We start from the raw sequence: 19014 nt of genomic DNA, 5'->3' as shown, positions 1-19014 counted from the left end.
TTCTTGATAATCTTTACAAAGATTTGTCTGTCTCTTTCCAAGAATCCTGGAAGCTGCCTGTATAACCTCTTTTATGTTTAATGCAACTCATTGGGTAATATAATGTAAATTATGGATTGAAGTTTAAAAAAAAAGAAAAACAACAGAAAAAAATAATGTTGGGTTAAAGCTCAATTATTTTGGGCTAGTTTTAATTTTTTGTTTAAAAATTCCTTATAAGGAATTTTTTTAGGTGGTGTATTTTTATTTTATCAAGTTTTTATGCACGAAGATCGATTCAAGTTGGTTGAACAGATTTTTCAGGTGGGCTCACCTGGACTAGGCAAATCAAACCAATTGGTGTAGGAAATCTTGTCTATAAGAGAGAACAACCAAGCTCTGAATGGTAGAATAGTTGATTTGAGCAACCAGAGCTAGTTTGACAAGTAGTTCAAATAAGTTAGTCGAGTAGGACAAATTGGTCAGGCTAGGTGGTCTATGAGGGTTGATTAGTTTATACTGAAGGATTAAGTCAGTGGACTTAATTTGATTAAGTCTACATGGGTCGACTTAATTTTCATAAGATGAACTTACACTCGATTAACACACAAAACTAATTATTATTAAGGAGCTAAATCTCATTTAAGTGATATAATGCTTTATACATGAAAAGGGGTGTAAGTAATTGGATATGGACTCAATATATAGATCTGATAATTCATTTCATTAACATTGATAAATTATTAATAAGGTATAAGCTTTATGGTGGATAGTCTCCCACAGATTGAGCCAGATATATAAATGAAGATATTTGGTTCAATTAGGCTACGCTGAGTCGTGTTTTCCTCTCCTTAATTCTTCTCCTCTATTAAGAAGGACTTTGGGTTGTCAGCTCAATCCTGTGAATGACTTTTGCTGGGCTTATAGGATCTTCAATGACAAGTAAGCAATACGATGTCATTAGCGATGGATTCAGGTTAGCCAGTTGATAACTATTGCATCAATTTTAGTTTTGTATTGCTTGATGATAGTTAGATTCTATTGTAGATATATTCTTTAGTTATTATTGATATATCACAATCTTTTCAATTGATATTAGAGATAAGGATTAACTTATTATTAGCTTTTAATGAGATTTAGTGATATGCATCGATTTTTACATTCAATTCCATATGGATGAGTAAAATTAATGTATATATGTTAAATATAGCATGATAGATTATGATTTAACCTATAAATTGAGTTTTTACATTATCCACGAAGAATGCAATTGACAGTGCAATTTTAGGGTTTTTTTAGATGAAAAACTTCATTTAGAAAATTAGATTTTCCGACATCAATTGATTGGTGAAGGTCATCAATCGATTGGTAAGCATGAATTGGGGCACTGAATGTTCCCAAATCGATTGAGTAATCAATCGATGTTCATCAATCGATTTCCATAAGGACCTATCGATTAGGATGTCCATAATTGTGAATAGAAAGGTTTGGAATCTATTGGGTGATCGATTGGTGTTTAACAATCGATTGCCATAGGGACCAATCGATTAGTAAACTTGGGATCATGCATAGAAGGTCTCCAAGTTGATTGGGAGATCAATTGGTTAACTCTAATTGATTGCCATAAAGGTCAATCGATTCGAGAACCTGGGCCGGATACAGAAGGTTGTGGAATAGATTGAGTTTATCGATTGGATAACACCAATCAATTAGCATAATCACCAATCGATTGCGGTTCATTTGGTTGTCCATAGAAGATTTCCAAATCGATTGATGGATCATTGGTGTTCACCAATCAATTGGGTCAATCGATTGGGGTGGATGAACTTGTGAACAGAAGTCTTCCAAGTCAATTAGGGAATAAGATATTATGCACCAATCATTGCCAATGGTGGGCAATCGATTGGCATGTCTAGAAATTGACACATAAAGTGTGTCAATCAATTGCAACTTATTGTCAATGGATTTAGCAGTGTGTCAATTGATTGGTAGTTAACACCAATTGATTTATAACAAAATTTAGCTTAGTTTTTAGCAGTTCTTATTTCCTGTATTCTTCCTCTCTCTTGCTACTTAGTTGAACATATACCATCGCCAAAATGAGAACTATTGGGGAGGATAGGAGTATTAGCATAGAGGGATATATATCCATCCTAAGGATGATTGGTCTAAAGAAAAATAATTCTTATGCCGGATATATAGTTAAGGAATCTCACAAGTCTATTTTGGCTTCTAAGTCATGCACATAGTGTGTTGACCCAAAGGAAGGGGCACTATGTGACCGATTAGAAGTGTTATGAGTGGTTTTGAAAACATAAGCTAACCAAGGAAACTCATGAATAAAGTATTATGCGCATAATTCATCGGCCCAAAGGAAGGCAAGTCATATGGTAGATAAAGGTAATTATGAGTTATTTGGAGAGTACCAATAGTAAGTTATAATTTAGTCCAAAGACTTAATATAATGTTTCACTAGGTATATCAATTAATGCTCATAAAGTTTTGTTTGTTGCATTTTGTTATTGCACAACTATAAAGATATATACCTTGTTTGTTAAATTGAGTTATATTCTTTGCTTTTGTTTATGCAATGCTCTTAATGTCTATGACATGCATAGAATATATACTTTTATGCATGTTTTAACACACGTTCACTTGCTTTCTTTGCTTATGTTCTATGCATTTTTACCCATCTTTGTCATATTTTCAGCATAATTGCTCTTTTTATCAGAGATTTGATTTTGTTTGGTTTTCTATTAACTGCACACAGTTTTGGAGCAAAATTGGTGTTGAAACTTACTTCAAAGAGACAAAAGAAGAAAGCAGAACTTTGGTCGTATGCTTTCACACGACCGTGGCACTTCATCCATGGCCAAGCAGCACACGATTGTGCCAAAGGACACGACCGTGCCATCCATCCAAAGAAGAGTCCACCTCTGGCAGTGTGGTTTCACACAACTGTCCCTACTCATCAAAACTCAATCAAGCTAGGATCATGCCAAAAGGCATGGCCATGCCAATAAAATAGAATTAGATCAAGCCCTTGCCATGCCAAAAGGCATGGCCATGCCATTTCCAACCGAGTAGAATCAAACGACGGTCGTGCCAAAAGGCATGACCGTGTCACTCTGGCAGCACGTTTCAAGATATGGTCATGCCAAAGGGAACGATCGTGACACAGGTCACGACTGTAACATGGGTCGTGCCCTGGCTCATGCCCTACTCTATTTAAGGTAAGTTATTCATCTTCTTTAAGGGAGGAAGGCTCTCCACTTTGGGAGACCCATCTTGGTTTAAATCTATGCCTTCTCCGCACTCCGATTGAAGATCAGAGTCATTTTCATCATATCCTTTGACTCTGGAAGTGTGAGATTGGATTCGAAGAACACTCAATGTCTTGGATAAGATTCTTCTCTATTTTTATCTTTAGATTGGGTTTTGAACTTTTGATTTATTGTCTTTGGATTCTTTCCTTCCTATTATGGAGTAGATCTTATTATATTAGTGTAGTTTTGTACTAACGTTCTAACTCAGGTTTTGATAAATGACAAGTAAGTTAAGTTAGGTTTGTTGGTGCAGGAAGTATCCGACGATCGAACCTAAGTTTTGATAATAGCAAAGGATTCAAAGTTAAGGTCATTTGTGTCTAACGTGTTTGAATGAGCTTGCAGGAAAGTCCTAAGTGTACTTAGGCAAAAGTCCTAGCTGTGATTAGGCAGGTGAAAAACTCTAGGCAGAAAGTTTTGGCGGGTCAAGGGCTTCAGGCAAAAGTCCTAGAGTCGAGGACTCTTGGTGGAAAGTCCTGGTGTCGCAAACCAGGTGAAAGACTGGGCGGGTCATAGAGCGGACGCCCAACATAAAGTCCTAGAGCCTCAGGCACTAAGCAAAAGTCCAGTCGGTCTAGAGGACCGGTCTGGAAACAGGTATACTCTCCTTGGTTGAGTAGGTGAGGACGCGTTCCCCGGTGAGGGCGCGTTCCCTAGTGAGGGAACAGTAGGCGTCGGTTCGACCTAGGGTTTTTGGTCGGGAATCCGAAGTCAGAACCGGACAGTCCGATAACTGTCAAATGCTTTATTTTACATATTTATATTGTGCTAACTTTGTTTTGCAGGATATTTTGGTTTGTTAGACTAACGTATTTTGCAAGAAGCAAATTGGATATCCTTACCTCGGATGAACATTACCTGAGGTGCCCTCCATGGAGCTTAGAGGTGCCTCGGGTCACATACAGAGACAACCTCGCAGCAAGATACGAGGGCACCCTCATGGAGCTTGAGGGCACCCTGGACACTAGCGCGATGGCACCCTCATGGAGCTTGAGGGCGCCCTGGACCTGGCGCGAGGGAACCCTCCATGGGATTGGAGGCGCCCTCAAATGGATAGGCAGCGACTTGGTCGGAGCACATCCACGCTGCGGATTCGGCACTGATGAGGGTGTTGGATCGAGAAACGCTAGAGGGGGGGGGGGTAAATAGTGCTCGTGGCTATTTCGTTCGATTTAAAATGTATCGAGAGTTTAAGCAGCGGAAATAATAAAAAGGAAGATAATCACAATCACACGACCCAAGAATTTACTTGGTTCGGAGCCTAGGGTGACTCCTACTCCATGGCCCACGCTTGTTGAGTGTTTCCTTTGGGAAACAACTATATTCATGAAAAGTTTTACAGAAATGCAATACAAGTAAAATAATAACAATCTTATACCAACAACAAAGGAATAGTAGAATAGCAGCTTCTGGTTGTCGGGGCGTAGCTACAACACTTCAGGGTTGTCTTTTGAGCAGCCAACAGTCGAAAGAAAGCTTTTGGATTCGTTATCTTGCTGCTGCCTTGAGACTCCCTTTTATACACTGCTGGAGGTGCCTCAAAGCCCTTCCGAGGCACCTCCAACACGCCGTGTCAGCCGCGTGGATCAGTGCTGAAAAGTTCATCACTTATCCTACTTGAGGCGCCTCCATAGCCACTCCAAGGTGCCTCCAAGCCCTGGTCCAATATGCCTCCAGCTTCGTCCGAGGCGCCTCCAGCTCCTCTTCGCAGCCAGCTCACACTCTGCACCCGAGGCGCCTCTAAGCTCCATGGAGGCGCCTCAGACACTATTCATCTGAGGTGTGACTTTCTCCTTTGTTCCTGCAAAATGTGTTAGTCCCAAACACATACACTGCCAAACAAAGTTAGAACAAAATAGTCATAAATAAAATATTGACAGTTTCCAGACTGTCCGGGTCTGACTTCGGATTTCCTACCGGAAACCCTAGGTCGACCCGATGGCTACTGTTCCCTCTGCAGGGAATGCGTCATCACCTACTCCACTCAGGAGATTTACCTGATGCCAACATGATCCTCCAGATCGACTGAACTTTTTCTCGACGTTCGATGCTTCCGGACTTTCTACTGGACGTCCGCTCCCCAACCCGTCTAGTCTTCCACCTGGCTCGCGACACCAGGACTTTCCACCTAGGGTTACCACCCCTAGGACTTTTGTCTGAAGCCCTCGACCCACCCAAACTTTTCGCATAGGGTTACCAACCCCTATGACCTAGGGTTACCACCCCCTAGGGTTTTCCACCTGCCTAACTGCAGTTAGGACTTTTGCCTAAGTACACTTAAGACTTTCCTGCAAGCTCATTCAAACTGTTAGATCATAAAACAACTTAACTTTGAACCCTTTACCATTATCAAAACACGGGTTCGATCGTCGGATACTTCCCACACCAACAATCTCCTCCTTTTTTATTATGGCAACTGAAATTCAAAGTTAAGTTCAAACAGGTTTAAGTAAATAAATGCATAAGTAGCAATTTTAAAAGTTTTAGTATAAGCAAGCATAAGTAAACAAATTTTAGATGCAACCAAAGCTTAAGCTAAAACATTAAAGTGTAAGGCTCCCCCTTAATTAGAGCTTTCTTTTGAATTTTTATGCTACTCTCCCCCTTTGCCATATATCAAAAACTTGTGGAGGGAAAGAGAAACCAGAGTACTTAGGTATATTTGAAAAAGATTTTGAAAAAAAAATGTTTAGTCATCCCTTGAAAAATACTTAGCTTTTTAGAAGAAATGTTCTCGTAAGACTTTTAGCTAAGTGAAAAAATATTTGTCATAAATTATTTGAAAAATAATTTAACTAATTTTGTGATATCAAAGCACTTAGTTAATTTTGAAAAGTTTTTTTGCTTTTTGAAAGATACTTAGTTAAATTTAGAAGTACTTAAACACAATCACTTAGAAGGAATTTTCTTTGTAAAACATTTAGCTAAGTAAATGTTAAGGATTCAGAGAAGATCTTTTAAGATAGTTTTAAAGGATTAAGTTTGAAGAGTAACTTTAACTAAGGAAGATTATTTGAACTTTAAAAGGTAACTTAGCAAAATTTGAAAAAGTACTTAGGTAACTTTTGAAATGCCTTTTTGAGAAAAGTTAGTTAGATTCGAAAGAATTTATATTTGAAATAGAACTTTTCTTAAAATTGGCTAAGTTTGAATATTTGAAAATGGCTATAGAAGTTACTTTGCTGAAATTTTAATAAGCCTCTTGAAAAATAGCTTTGGAAATGCTATTAGAAAATATAGCTAAAGTTAGAAAAGTACTTAGCTTGATTTTGAACTGAAAAATATTGAATTTGAAAAGGTTCTTTAAGAAAAGATAAGTTTTGAAAGATATTTAGTTTGAAGGACTTAGTTAAATTTTAGCTGCAAAGAGGGAGGAGCTTAACTCCTAAGAATTTTAATTAAGGTCATTCATTCAGATTCAAGTAGTCCTAAAGTCCAAGCATGAGTAATTTTTGAAAATTAACATTTAATCATTTAATCCCCTGAGCCAAATGTTTAACCACTAGCTACTAACTGCTTACCTAGAGGGTAACAACTTTCACTTAGTTAGTCAAGTTAAGTTGAAAATCCAATTAGATTTGACTAAGTCAGAATCACTTAACTTGATTACTATATTTTTGGTATTTAACACCCAGACTTACTGCGATGGACAAAAATAAGCATTCTGAAGTCTAGGCTGTACCCTATGCATCTCACGTCGTTTTAAGTTTATTTCAACCACAAGCAAGTTAAGCCTAGGGTGTTTGTGTGATGCTCTGGCTAAAATCTAGGGGAACATGGTTTCTAGGGTAAGCTCCTAGGCGAAGTCCAAAATTTAAAAAATCTAATAAAATTGGGATTTTGAAATCAACATTTTTCTTAGAATTTTTGAAAAATACAAAAATCAGGCTGAATACGTTCTATTCAACTAAACACATTCCTATTTGTCTTCTAAGTGCACTGAACTCAAGTTCATGTAAGGGTTTTGTGAATATGTCATCTAGGTTTGATTTGGACTCAACATAGTTAAGTACAATATCTCCCCTAGCTACGTGATCTCTTACAAAATGATGTTTTACATCTATGTGTTTAGTCCTTGAATGGTGAATTGAGTTTTTAATTAAATTAATTGAACTATGTTGTCAATTGAAATTTTAGTATTTTGATATTCTAATTGGTAGTCTTTTAGGGTATGCATCATCCATAATAATTGAGATGCACACTCTCCTAGGGCTATGTATTCAGCTTCAGTAGTGGATAAAGCAACACAGTGTTGCTTTCTGCTTGACCTGCTTACTAGGCACTGTCCTAGAATTTGGCAGCTACCACTTGTGCTTTTTCTGTCTAGTTTGTACCCAGCATAGTTTGAATCAGAATAGCTATATAAGTCAAAGGTGCAAGTTCTGGGGTACCAAAGTCCTACATTTAGGGTGTCCTTAATGTACCTAAGTATTATTTTAACATGTTTTAGGTGTGACTCTTTTGCACAAGATTGTTATCTTGCGCACATACCTACTGCAAATAATATATCGGGTTAACTTGCAGTTAAGTAGAGTAGACTACCTATTACACTTCTATAGTACTTTGGGTTTTCTGGTTTTCCTTCTATGTTTGAATCAATTTTAATGTTGGTGGCCATTAATATTTTTTGAGTTTTCCATTCCAAATTTCTTAATTAACTCCTTAGCATATTTTGGAAAATGTAAATTTCATCTTTTGTTTGTTTAATTTATAATCCTAAGAAAAATTAAGTTCCCCCACCAAACTCATTTTACATTCATTTTCCATTAATTTAACAAATTCTTTTAAAAGTTTAGTGTTGGTTGAGCCAAAAATTATATCATCAACATAGATTTGGGCTACAAAAATATCTTTTTCTAAGGTTTTGACAAATAGGGTTTGATCTATTTGACCTTGGTTAAAGCCCTTGGATATTAGGTAATTAGATAACCGTTCATACCATGCCCTAGGTACTTGTTTTAGTCCATATAATGTCTTTTTCAGTTTGAATACATGGTTTAGGTTGTCTAGGTCCCAAATCCTGGTGGTTGACTTACATATACCTCTTCTTTAATAAACTCATTTAAGAAGGCTGACTTGACACCATTTGGTATAACCTAAATCCTTTATGTGATGCATAGGCCAGCAGCTGTTGGTTGGCCCTAGGAAGATCGTACCGGTTCCACTGTACAAAAATTTTGTACAAGTGTCGAACCTTTCCTAAACAACCTATTGTGTTCTTTAGAAATTAAATTAGGAAATCGCAAACGGAACTTAACATTATTGATTCCAAATTTAACTTATCTATTCTTGATGGTTTAGATTTGGATCGCAAGCGGAACTTAACACTATTGATCCAAATCCACCTATGTTATAAAGTTAATTAAATATTTATTTCTAAAATTGGCTCCCAGGTCAAACATGGCGAGGCGCTAGACCTTCTTGGGTATGAGATCATCCACCACTGTCTCGATAATGCCTTTAATAGAAATTCAATATTTAATTTTCTAAAATAACATTAGGTTTAACCGAAAAGAACAATCGAATCACAAATTTGAAAAACAATAAAAAACACAACTTCAAAACAAATCCGAAATTCTAGAATCATATGCCTCTTGTGTTTGGAATTCTAACAAAGAAGAACTAGTATGATGTGGAAAATAATTACTAGTTATACCTCTTCTTTGTATGATAATAACCTCGAGATCTTCTGCCATATTCCTCGCCTCCTCTTGGACATCGTGTGGGCGACGATCCTCCAAGATGAACACCACCTAAAGCTCCTCATCCGTCTCTAGTATTTGGCCACCACCACCACCAAGGAACAAAAGAGAGCAAGGGGAAAAAAAAGAAGAGAGGGGCTGACCACAATGAAGAGTTCCAACAAGAGAATAAGAATTGATTAAACATGAAGCCTTCCCTCCCCTTCTTTTATATTACTTGCCCAAGGCAAATAAGGAAAAGATTTTTACAATAATTAAACTCTTCCTCTTGTTTTTCCTTTTCCCCTTTTATTTTTTCCTTTTCCTTCCTCTAGATTGATTCAATCATCAATCATTGATTAAATTGATTGGTCGGCACCTTGCTTGGGCACCAAGCAAGGGTGGCTGGCCCTAAGAGGAAAGAAATACAATCTTTTGTAAAAATATTATAAGCAAAGTAGAAAAGCTCTTATAAAATTTTATAAACTTTCTTTTAATTTCCTAACATGGATGTTAAAAAAGGAAAGTTTTAAAAATTAAAACAAACTTTTAAAATTTAAAACTTCTCTTCTAAAATTACCTTTTTTTAACATGGTTACAAAAATAGAAAGTTTCAAATTTAAAACTTCTCTTCCTTTTTTCTAAAAATCATGAGGATTGTTAAAAAAGGAAAGTTTTAAAACTTTTAAACTTTCTTTTAAACCATGTGGCCTAATTCAAATAAGGAATGTTTTATATTTCAAAATCTCTCTTTTAAAACTTTTAGATATCTACAAAGACAAGATTTTAAAAATTCAAAACACCCCTCCTAGTTTGAATTTTATTGGTCGGCCCCTTTTTGCTTGGGTACCAAGCAAAGGGCCGACCCCCTTTGAGAAGTAAGTGGTCGGCCCCTATGGCTTGGTCACCAAGCCATGGGCCGTCCCCCTCTTGAACACCAAGATGGACTTTTCATGAGTGAATTTAATGCTTCATTGAGGCTACGACAGGGACCTAGAGGAGAAATTGGTTTTGGCCTTCCGATGAGCTTGAATATCCCGTGTTTGCCCCGAACACACAACTCAAGTTCATCAATAATAACTCATTCCACTAGAGAGTTATTATTGCACTACCGCACCAATCCCAAATTACATTATGGTTCCTTCTTATTATGAGTGTGTTAGTCTCCCTGTGTTTAAGATATCGAATGCCCATTAATTTAATTGAGTTACTGACAACTCACTTTAATTAATGTCTTAGTCCGAGGGTAGTACCACTCAACCTTATCGTCATGTCGGACTAAGTCCACCTGCAAGGTTTAACATGACAATCCTTATGAGCTCCTCTTGGGGGCATTCTCAACCTAGATAACTAGGACACATTTTCCCTCTATAATCAACAACACACACTATTAATAATATCATTTCACAACTTATCGGACCTATTGATTTATCGAGCTAAATCTCACCCTTTGATAAGTTAAAGAAATAAATACTAAATGTATATGCTTGTTATTATATTAGGATTAAGAGCACACACTACGATAATAACTGAGATCTAGTTCTTTTATTAAGTCAGTATAAAAAGAACTTACCTAAAATGGTCCTACTCAATACACTTAGAGTGTACTAGTGTAATTTATTAGTCAAGATAAACTAATAGCTAATTACACTACGACTATTCCAATAGTTTGTTCCTTTCAATCTTAGTCATGAGCAACTATTTATACTTTATAAATGTAACACCCACGAAATTATAAGATAGGTATATGAGTATTATTTTTCCTTAGAGCATAGAAATGAAAAGAATAAGAGAAAAGGGAAAATAAGAACAAAAATATAGAATAAGAAGAGGTGAGGTCAAGGATCGAACCTTGAACCTCCCACATATGATGGAGATAAATTGATGCATGATAACCACTAGGATAAGGAGTAATATTTGGATGGAAAGAGATGAGAAATTTAATTAAAGGTGAGAAGGAAGTAAAAGAAAACTAAACAAAAGAGCAAGAGAAAACCAAGTGGCTTACCTTCTTTTCCTCTTGGTTAAGAAAAGGAGCAAGCAAAAGAGGAATTGCTTACTTCCCTCCCTCTCTAAATTTTCGTGGGAATTAAGGGAATAATGGAGAATAAGAGTTGAGGGAATGAATGAAGACATGTTTCATTTAACAAAGGAATAAATAGATTTAGGAGAAGGAAAAACAAGAGAGTAAGCCCTTTTCTTTCTTCCTCCTTCTTCCTTCTTCATTCCTCACCGAACCAAGAACTTTTTCCTCTCCTCATCCCAATAGCTAAGTTAAGTTCTTCTCCAAGAAAACTAACTTCCGTGAAGAAGCCTTCAAATCCTAGCCTTCCAAGAAAAAGAAACAAAAGGAGGTACAAGAAGAAGAAGCTTTCTCCTTCCTTGGCACCTAGAATACTTTTCTCTCTAAGGAAAACCACAAGCGAAAGGATGTAAGTTTCCCTCACCTGTGGTACAATAGCTTTTTGTGTGTTCTATGAAGATTCGGTTACATAAAAATCTAAGCAAACCTCATGATGAATTTCGGCCAAGATAAGACCAAAGGAAGGACCTAGGAAATATAAAGATCTAAATTTCGACATGCTTGATATGTTTCTTGTGACATGTATTTTATGGTAGGGATTTATTTCACGTTTCTATGCTAGAATGTTAGTTAGAACTTAGATTCATGATCCTAGACTTTCGGCCAAGCATGAACAAAAGAATTAGGTAAGCTTAAGCCTTAAACTAAAACATGCTCCTTTGTTCTTATGATAGGTGCCCTATGACAATGGTTTTGTTAACATTTTATCCTACTTGTATGTTGATTAGAACTTTAGTTTCATGCTCATGAATATTCAGCCATGGTAGAACTAAGGGCCTAGGAGAGCTTTAACTTAAAACTAAGCATGCCATGATCTCCCTAAGATAAGATATGAAGCTATTATGATATGCCATGATTGTATGTTGATTTGAACTATATTTCATGTCTATAAAGGTTCGGCCATGTTTAGATTTGAGGCCTAGGGGAGTTTAAAACAAGTCTGAGATGCTCATGACCTTCTTAATGAAATGATATGAAACTAACTTAATGTTCTTAGGCTTGTTTGTTGCATGGAAATTTGGTTACATGCTCTATAACTTTTGGCCACACAAGATTTTAAGGCCTAGGAAACTTAGAACGTAACTCAACTATGCTCATGTTGTTCCTTGAAATATTTTCTATGAAAGTTGTTTAAAGTTCTCATGCTTTTAGGACACTTGAACCCTAGCTTTAAGTCCTACAAGTTTCGGCCATGTCATGTTTAAGGGCCTAGGAAACTTAGAACGTAACTCAACTATGCTCATGTTGTTCCTTGAAATATTTGCTATGAAAGTGGTTTAAGGTTCTCATGCTTTTAGGACACTTGAACCCTAGCTTTAAGTCCTACAAGTTTCGGCCATGTCATGTTTAAGGGCCTAGGAAACTTATAACCTAACTCAACTATGCTCATGTTGTTCCTTGAAATATTTGCTATGAAAGTTGTTTAAGGTTCTCATGCTTTTAGGACACTTGAACCCTAGCTTTAAGTCCTACAAGTTTCGGCCATGTCATGTTTAAGGGTCTAGGAAACTTATAACCTAACTCAATTATGCTCATGTTGTTCCTTGAAATATTTGCTATGAAAGTGGTTTAAGGTTCTCATGCTTTTAGGACACTGGAACCCTAGCTTTAAGTCCTACAAGTTTCGGCCATGTCATGTTTAAGGGCCTAGGAAACTTATAAACTAACCCAACTATGCTCATGTTCTTCCTTGAAATATTTGCTTTGAAAGTTGTTTAAGGTTCTCATGCTTTTAGGACACTTGAACCCTAGTTTTAAGTCCTACAAGTTTCGGCCATATCATGTTTAAGGGCCTAGGAAACTTAAAACCTAACTCAACTATGCTCACGTTGTTCCTTGAAATAATTGCTATGAAGTTGTTTAGGGTTCACAAGCTTGAATGATAATTTTTAACCCAATGAATGTTTGATAAGTTTCGGCCATGATAAGTTGTAAGCTTAATGAAACCTAAAACTCTACCTAAACTTGCTTATGGTGTTTTTCTTATGATATAGGAAATGATACTTATTTAGGGTTCACATGTTGGTATGTAGTTTTTACCTAAAACCCAATCTATATGTTTCGGCCCCTATAAGACATTAGGGTTAGAAATCTAATTATGTTTCCCATGTGTCTTATATGCCATGTTTATGAGATTGCTATGCTTCTATGTTTAATTATGCACATATATGATCTATACATGATGGAAACCCTTATGCTATGCTGTGTGTTATTTATGACGAGCTGTGTGCCCAATTTACGCATGATATATGTGATGAGCTGTGTGCCCAAATTTACATGCTATTTATGATGAGCTGTGTGCCCAAACTATGCATGTATTTATGATGTGATGTGTGCCCAAATTTTACATACCATTATGATGAGCTGTGTGCCCAAAATTCTTTATGGTATGATATGATAAGAAATATGATGTGCAAGAAATGATAAGAATCATGATATGTATGACATGCTACTTTACTTTATATGGCTTGTACCAAGGGTGGGCTCCATAAGCGCCCCTGGGTCGATGGACTAAGAAACGGACCTCGTTAGGGATGGGCTCCTAAGTGCCCCTAGGTCGATGGACTAAGAAACGGGCCTACTTATGTATGCCTTGTAGGGTTCAAGACTTGCTACCTTGGACCTACATGGGACGCGCACATTTATGTATGTGGTACAAGCCGGGGCCCTAATCATGTTATGAATATGTTTAAATATACAAGTAATAAGTTTTCAAAGGACATGTTGCATATGTTATTGCATGAATCATGTTTTCGAAAGTCATCTTGCATAACACATTATGATTATGTGACGATACACCATGATGCCTATGATTATGTTATGTTATGTTAGGATGAACCTTACGATTATGTTAGAATATGTTATGATCACGATTATGTTATGTTAGGATGCACATATTGACTTTATTAGGATATGCCATGATACCATATGATTATGTTATGATAGAATGCTTCTATACATGATATGATGAGTTGTCTTTATGCTTTATGCCTTGAAGCTTTATTTATGCTATACGGTTTTCGTGAGTAGGAAAGGATCTTACTGAGCCTTGAGTGCTCACAGCTTACTTTCCTTGTACCACAGATAAGGGCAAAGAATGGATGTACTAAGGGAGCAGCAGGAGGGGGCAAGGAGGACGTGTGTAGTAGTGACTTGGCTAAAGAGAAAGACCTGCTTCTAGTTAATAAGAATTATGTTCATGTTGTTTCTTTTATGACTCTATGACACTTCATCATGCTCTTTAGTATTATGGGTTAAATTTATGTTAAGCATGGTATGTGACTCATATGATAGGTAGTTAGCGATGATGATTAGAAAAGTTTAAAAAGAAAAAAAAAATATACTATAGATAAGACTTCCGCTATTTTTTTTAAGAAGAGAAGATAAGTAACCCCCGTCAGTTTAAGCAGGAAGGGGCGGGGCGTTACAGTTTGGTATCAGAGCCGGGTTAGCCTTTTCACTACACACATGTCAAGCCTCCATCCTACCGCTCCAAGTAAGAATCTATATGCTTAAAATTAATTTTTTTTATGATGCTTTAATATTATGCATGATTTCTTATTTTGTTTTTATGATGTTAAGTCACAGTCCTAGTTTAGGTATGCATGATGGTAGGATATGAATAATAACGATCTTATTTTAGCCTGGATAGAAATAACGATAAATTATTGTTATTAATGAAGATAAGCATGGCTAGGAGACGTACTACCCGAATAGACGAGGCAGCTACTCCACCAGATCTGACTCAGATAGTTACCGACCTCCAGCGTTAGATCACGGAGCAACAGCAGCTGATCACGACCTTGATGGGTCAGCAAGAAAATCTTGCCACCCCGCCAGTAAATCAGAATGTCGCGCCCGTCATCCCTGTTGTTTCACCTGTACCACCGATAGCCCCTGCTCCAGTGGTCAGACAGGAGACCTACTTGATACAGTAGCTAAGGCTGAAGCCAGAAAATTTCTCAGGTACTTGCGAGCCATGAGACGCTCAGGCCTGGTTCAAGACAGTGGAAAACATAGTGGAATTTCTGGACCGGCCCGTAACGGAAAAGATCAAGTGTGTATCATTCTGTTTTTCCGGAGACGCAAGGATGTGGTGGGAAAGAGTAAAAGAAAAGAGACAGATTAATCTGATGAACTGGATGGACTTCGAGACAGAGTTCTTCGAGGAATTCTTCCATATGCAAGTGACGAACCGGCACTATGACGAGTTCACCGAGTTTCGGCAAGGTGATCTATCAGTGAACGAAGCAGTAAAACGCTTCAACCGTTTGGCACGCCTATGCCCAGAATTGATTCTCACAGAAAGAGAAAGGGTCAGACTGATGTTGAAGATGCTTCGACCCGAAATAGCACTGAACGTGGCCAGCGGAGTTAATAGACCTCAGACTACAAAGGAGTTGGTCAGCAGTGCCCCTCATCACAGAACATTATCAGAAAGCAATGAACGAGAATAAGAGTCAGGCCCGAACAGAAGGACAGAGACCCTCAGGTAACAAAACAAGCTGGAAAGGGACCTCTACTGGAAAAAGGAAACAGTGGGACAATGCAAAAGGTAGCTCAGTGAATAAACAACCGAAGTACCCTCAGTGTACAATTTGCGGAAAGCTGCATCCTGGAATATGCCACAAGGGTACAAGAGGGTGCTATAATTGTGGAGGGGAAGGACATCTGGCCAGAGACTGCACTAACCGGTTCCAGGTACCACCCTAGTAGAACAACCAAACCAAGAGTACCCCCTCACAACTACATCAGATGCAAGCTACCATTGAAGGAACACCGATTAGCCAAGGGAGATTGGAAGCCCCACCAACTACAACGAACGCCAGGGTTTTCTCGCTTACTAAAGAAGATATGGCAGACGCCACTACTGTCGTCACAGGTCAGTTACCTACTTTTAGTCAATATGCCAAAGCTATATCTAATGCTAAAGGCGAACCAGTGTTCAAAATTATTGGGAAACCGAGAGATATTAATAGTCAATGGATCGAAAATATGTCCGGGCAGCTCTCTACCATGACCATAGCACCCACATTATTCGATAATTTATTAGAGAAACAAACCAGTGACCAAAGTCTCCAAAGGATTAAACAAGAAACCCTAGAAGGAAAGAATGACGGATTTCGGATCGCGGACAATGGAATATTATGCCTCAGGGATAGATTATGTATTCCCGGGGATCCAGAGTTGCGAAGAAGGATACTAGAGGAAGCTCATTCAACGCCCTATGCAATGCACCCAGGCTATACGGAACATCCGCCAACGAATAGAAACTGCTCAGAGTCGACAAAAGAATTATGCGGATAAGCGACGAAGGCCATTGGAATTCAGTGTCGGAGACTCAGTATTTCTCAAAGTAACCCCTATGAAAGGGGTAATGAGGTTTGGTAAGAAAGGAAAGCTAAGCCCACGTTATGTGGGACCATACCGAGTTCTGAAAAGAATCGGCAAAGTAGCTTATGAAATAGAGCTGCCTCAAGAGATGTCAGCCATACACAACGTGTTCCACGTTTCGATGCTAAAGAAATGCATTCCGAGCACAGATCAAGTGATCGAACCACGGGCAGTACAAGTGCAAGAGGACCTAACTTATGAGAGTCGACCAATTCAGATATTGGATCGAGACGTCAAAAGACTAAGGAACAAAGAAGTACCCTTAGTAAAGGTTCTGTGGCAAAATCAACGATACGAAGAAGCCACGTGGGAACAAGAAGATGATATGAGACAGAAGTATCCATCACTATTCTAAGTTCGAGGACGAACTTTCTATGAGGTATGGGGTACTGTAACACCCACAAAATTATAAGATAGGTATATGAGTATTATTTTTCCTTAGAGCATAGAAATAAAAAGAATAAGAGAAAAGGGAAAATAAGAACAAAAATATAGAATAAGAAGAGATGAGGTCAAGGATTGAACCTTGAACCTCCCAAATATGATGGAGATAAATTGATGCATGATAACCACTAGGATAAGGAGTAATATTTGGATGGAAAGAGATGAGAAATTTAATTAAAGGTGAGAAGGAAATAAAAGAAAACTAAACAAAAGAGCAAGAGAAAACCAAGTGGCTTACCTTCTTTTCCTCTTGGTTAAGAAAAGGAGCAAGCAAAAGAGGAATTGCTTACTTCCCTCCCTCTCTCAATTTTCATGGGAATTAAAGGAATAATGGAGAAGAAGAGTTGAGGGAATGAATGAAGACATGTTTCATTTAACAAAGGAATAAATAGATTTAGGAGAAGGAAAAACAAGAGAGTAAGCCCTTTTCTTTCTTCCTCCTTCTTCCTTCTTCATTCCTCACCGAACCAAGAACTTTTTCCTCTCCTCATCCCAATAGCTAAGTTAAGTTCTTCTACAAGAAAACTAACTTCCGTGAAGAAGCCTTCAAATCCTAGCCTTCCAAGCAAAAAGAAACAAAAGGAGGTACAAGAAGAAGAAGCTTTCTCCTTCCTTGGCACCTAGAATACTTTTCTCTCTAAGAAAAACCACAAGCGAAAGGATGTAAGTTTCCCTCACCTGTGGTACAATAGCTTTTTGTGTGTTCTATGAAGATTCGGTTACATAAAAATCTAAGCAAACCTCATGAAGAATTTCGGCCAAGAAAAGACCAAAGGAAGGACCTAGGAAATATAAAGATCTAAATTTCGACATGCTTGATATGTTTCTTGTGACATGTATTTTATGGTAGGGATTTATTTCATGTTTCTATGCTATAATGTTAGTTAGAACTTAGATTCATGATCCTAGACTTTCGGCCAAGCATGAACAAAAGAATTAGGTAAGCTTAAGCCTTAAACTAAAACATGCTCCTTTGTTCTTATGATAGGTGCCCTATGACAATGGTTTTGTTAACATTTTATCATACTTGTATGTTGATTAGAACTTCAGTTTCATGCTCATGAATATTCGGCCATGGTAGAACTAAGGGCCTAGGAGAGCTTTAACTTAAAACTAAGCATGCCATGATCTCCCTAAGATAAGATATGAAGCTATTATGATATGCCATGATTGTATGTTGATTTGAACTATATTTCATGTATATAAAGGTTCATCCATGTTTAGATTTGAGGCCTAGGGGAGTTTAAAACAAGTCTAAGATGCTCATGACCTTCTTGATGAAATGATATGAAACTAACTTAATGTTCTTAGGCTAGTTTGTTGCATGGAAATTTGGTTACATGCTCTATAACTTTTGGCCACACAAGGTTTTAAGGCCTAGGAAACTTAGAACGTAACTCAACTATGCTCATGTTGTTCCTTAAAATATTTTCTATGAAAGTTGTTTAAAGTTCTCATGCTTTTAGGACACTTGAACCCTAGCTTTAAGTCCTACAAGTTTCGGCCATGTCATGTTTAAGGGCCTAAGAAACTTAGAACCTAACTCAACTATGCTCATGTTGTTCCTTGAAATATTTGCTATGAAAGTGGTTTAAGGTTCTCATGCTTTTAGGACACTTGAAACCTAGCTTTAAGTCCTACAAGTTTCGGCCATGTCATGTTTAAGGGCCTAGGAAACTTATAACCTAACTCAACTATGCTCATGTTGTTCCTTGAAATATTTGCTATGAAAGTTGTTTAAGGTTCTCATACTTTTAGGACACTTGAACCCTAGCTTTAAGTCCTACAAGTTTCGGCCATGTCATGTTTAAGGGCCTAGGAAACTTATAACCTAACTCAACTTTGCTCATGTTGTTCCTTGAAATATTTTCTATGAAAGTGGTTTAAGGTTCTCATGCTTTTAGGACACTGGAACCCTAGCTTTAAGTCCTACAAGTTTCGGCCATGTCATGTTTAAGGGCCTAGGAAACTTATAAACTTACCCAACTATGCTCATGTTGTTCCTTGAAATATTTGCTATGAAAGTTGTTTAAGGTTCTCATGCTTTTAGGACACTTGAACCCTAGTTTTAAGTCCTACAAGTTTCGGCCATATCATGTTTAAGGGC

The sequence above is a fragment of the Zingiber officinale genome, chromosome 2B, assembly GCF_018446385.1.
Source record: "Zingiber officinale cultivar Zhangliang chromosome 2B, Zo_v1.1, whole genome shotgun sequence".
Taxonomy (NCBI): domain Eukaryota; kingdom Viridiplantae; phylum Streptophyta; class Magnoliopsida; order Zingiberales; family Zingiberaceae; genus Zingiber; species Zingiber officinale.
The sequence above is the reverse complement of the archived record's forward strand: the minus strand, read 5'-3'. Positions refer to the sequence as shown.